Raw genomic sequence first — 4,196 nt, 5'->3', positions numbered from 1 at the left:
TTTAGTAAATACCACACACACACACACACACACACACACACACACACACACACACGCGAGCCCGCGCTCACTTTGACTTGCAGCTGTGCTTATACAAAGCTTGAGATGGCATTGATTCCTAATGTGAATGCAATTGATGAGGTCAGGATGAATATGCAATTAAAAAGAAAAGAATTCTATTGTATATTTACCTGCCTTATGGACTTTTTTCTCATTGCTATGACAAAATACCCAACGATGTAAGTTAAAGGAGGAAAGGTTTATTTAGCTCATAATTTTTAGAGGTTGCAGTTCGTAATTGGCTGGCTCTAAAGCAAGGCAGATTTGCAGAGGGGCCTGGCAAAACAGAACAGTTCTTAGTGGACAGAGAATAGTAAAGCAAAGGACACCTTCACAGTGTCTTTCTGCTCCTTTCATCTTATTCAGACCGCCTGGATTAGAGTGGTAGCAAATCATCCTTCATGTGTAGTGGTTTAGGAGTCACACTCCTGTAACCCCAGCATTACACACTCTGGACTCACCCACCTATGACTGCATGAGGCTTGGAGGGGGCCTCTAGATCCAAAACATAACATTCTGCCCCTCATCCTACAAAGACTCATGTACATTCCATTACACAAGAGACACTTAGTTCATCTGTAAGAATTGCCAAAGTCCAGCTGGGCATGGTGGCACACACCTGTAATCCCAGCTCTTGTGAGGCTGAGGCAGGAGGATCACTGTGAGTTTGAGACCAGCCTGGGCTACACAGTGACTTCCAGAGCAGTCTGAAATAGATAATGAGACCCTGTCTCAAAAAACAAAACAAAACAAAAACAAAAACAAAAAAACAAACAACAAACAAAAAACAAAAAATAAACAACCAAACAAAAAATGAGTTGCCAAAGTCCTAACAGTTTCACCATTGCAGAAAAGTCCAAAGACTCTTTTGAGATTTAAGGCAAACTCATAGCTGCAAGATCCCATGCAAATGAAAAGAAAGTTAATTCCAACATTTAATGGCATAATATAGCCATTTGAGTTCCAAAAATTACAAAGAATGGAAACAAAGCAAGTCCCAAATCCACCAGGATTTAAATCCCACAATTCCACTTCCGATAACCCTAGCAATCTGTGGCAAGTTGTGAATGCCAAAGGGGTTCAGTGGCTTTAGCCCTATGACACTGCTGGTGGTTGTCATTCCCAACGCTTCTCTCTTGAGCTGGCTTTGCTCCCTCTGCAGTTTTCCTCTACAGTTCTGGCCTCTACAAATTTCTGGGGTCTTCATTCCAACTTTAGCTTCACGCTCACAGTTTCATACACTGCCCTTTCAGGGAAACACTGCCTGACCTCAAGGGCTTTGTTCTGGAATCTGGTGGAATCCTTCCTGACCCCACAGCTCTTTCATTTTGCCTGTGCCCAAAACCAGCACTACATGGATGATGTCAAGGTCTGCTGCCAGCTGGAGCGGTAGTAGCCAATCTTCCTTCTCTCTTGGCTGTAGCATCTGAGTGCCTGGATTGCTGAGCACTCTGAATCCAACTCCAAGGAACAAATTCTCTAGGCTGCTGCCATTCTGTAACATGGTGCAGCTGCCACCATTCTGGAACAGTGTTCTGGAACTCCTTTCTCAAAGCAAATTCTTTCACTTTTGCAATTTTCAGGAAAAAGGTGGAGCCTGCTGCTTTTTTTTTTTTTTTTTTTTTGATGCCTTCAGCCCATCTTTTCTGTTATTTCCCTGCTCAGCAATCAAGATCTCAACTGCTTTATTTTTTCCATCCGCAGCTTTACTGGAACTTCCTTTCTGGCCAGACTCAAAATGTCTTAAATCATACTGCTGGGCTCCTTGCTCTTGATTCTCAACATAAATCTGGCTAAAGGCCCTCAACAGTAGCCAGGACATTTCCTCAATATTTGACTACCTTGAAATTTCTTCTGCAAGATCCACTACCCCTAATCTCAGTCTCAGGCAACATCTTTGAACATGAGAAAAATGTAGACAAACTTTTTGCCAAGCCAGAACGTACATCATCCAGAGTCCAGAGGCCGATATAGTCCTTCCCTGCAGAAATCTCTTGAGTGTGGTCTTTACCAGCTTTCTAGTCTTTTGAGCTCTGACCAGATGGAGAGTACAGAACAGCCCATGCTGTTCCAGTGGCACTACCTTTTTCAGACGATATCTGTGAATCTTTCCTAACTCTTGCCTTTCCCACAAGCGGTTCCAAAGGCTCCTGAGCCACATATCCAGGTAACATCACAGCAATGACCATACTCCTCTTATCAAATTTCTGTTTTAGTTATTTTTCTCTCATTGCTGAGACAAAATACCCAAACCCCCAAATTAAAGGGGCAAAGTTTTATTTAGCTCACAGTTTGTAGAGGTTTCAATCCGTAATTGTCTGGCTCCAAAGCACAGCAAGATTGGCAGAGGGGCATGGCAAAAAGAGCTGTTCATGGTGGACAGACAGTAGTAAAGCAAAAAGAGTCCTTAACAGTGTTTTTCTGCTCCTTTCATCTTATTCAGATTACCTAGCTTAGGGTGGTAACAAACCAGTCACTCATGAGTAGTGGTTTAGTAATCACACACACTTAATCCTAGCATTGCCCACTCTCCATTCACCTAGTTATGACCAAATGAAGCTCTGAGGGGACAGCTAGTCCCAAACCATAGCAGTACCACATTTTCTTTAGCCTTTCATCACTTGATTATTTCCATTACTTGACTATTGTGAATAGTGCTACTATAAATATTGGAGTCTCCTAGAAATAATGACCCCATAATCTTTGGATATATACTCAGTAGTGGGATTTCTAGATCGTATAGTAGTTCTGTATCTAATTTTTTGAAGCCTTACCATAACCTTTTCTATGATGGCTGTAGTAACTTGAATTCCCAAAAAACAATATGGAAGTGTTCCTTTTTCGTCACGTCTCCTCTGGTACTGGTTATTTTTAGTCTTTTTATAAGAGCCATTCTTACTGGGGTGAAGTGACTTTTCATTGTGGTTTTGATGTGTGTTTCTTTGACAACTAATAATGTGAGCTTATTTTTCATATAAATATTATTTGTTAGTATATCTTCTTTTTAGAAATATCTATTTGAATCATGTTTAGTTTGGGCTTTTTATTGATTATTTGGTATTCCTTATATTTTCTAGATTTTAACCCATTGTCAGATATGTAGTTTGCCAATACAGTCCCCCACATTCTATAGACTATCTCACGTCTCTAGTGATTGGTTTATTTACTGTGCGGAATTTTAATTTGAAATAATGTCACTTGTCCATATTTTTTTATTTATTGTATGTTTTGGGTCTTGCAAAAAAAAAAAGTCATAGTCCATTCCCATGTCCTGAAGAATTTACATTATTTTTACTCTCACACTTTTATTGTTTCATGTTTCACACTTAAGTGTTCAATCCATTTTGATTATGATTTGTAGCTCAGTACAGATAGAGGTCTGCTTTCATATCCAATTTTCTCATTGCATTTATTAAAAAATTATCTCATCTCTAATGTGTTTTCTTACCACTTTTGTCACAAATCATTTGACTATGGACGTATAAGTTCATTTCTACAGTGACCATTTCCTTCCCTTGGCTGTGTTTAAATGTTCCTTAATGTGAGAATGTTTGAATTTTATGAAGTGAAACATCTTTTTTAATATTATGCCTTTAATGGCATATTTAAATGCCTCTTGCCAAGTTCTAGATCATGAAAATATACCAGGCAATATTTAAGATGATATTTAAAGTACCATTAGGTTTTTAGACTTGTAGGAATTAGTTTCAGCTCTACAAACATCTCCAATTTCTGAGATTGAGTATGTAAAGGTATAAATTTCCAACAATGAATGTCATTATATTGTATACATTAAATGTACCATTAAAATTAATTTTAAAAAGGTTTTTAAGCAGGTTCTTCTTGTTATAAATTTATAATAGAGGCTAGCCATATTAATGCTATGAAGTATGTAAGGTAAACCCCTACTTCTCTGGGAAACAGCTTTAAAGCATAGAGGTAATTTTAACTTGTGAACCTGAAGGTACATTAAAAAAGATTTATTTTTAGTCAAGAAATGGAGAAAGTCTTTTTTAAAATCATCCACATTTTTTGATGTCTCTTTTGAATCCTGAAGCAATCATATGTCCAAAAAAAGTGATCCTATTTTATCACACAGTTTTTGTCATAATTTACACACAACATTGAAAAGCTAA

The sequence above is a fragment of the Fukomys damarensis genome, unplaced genomic scaffold (assembly GCF_012274545.1).
Source record: "Fukomys damarensis isolate Sample0158 unplaced genomic scaffold, DMR_v1.0_HiC HiC_scaffold_1, whole genome shotgun sequence".
Lineage (NCBI taxonomy): Eukaryota > Metazoa > Chordata > Mammalia > Rodentia > Bathyergidae > Fukomys > Fukomys damarensis.
This window is presented reverse-complemented; position numbering follows the sequence as displayed.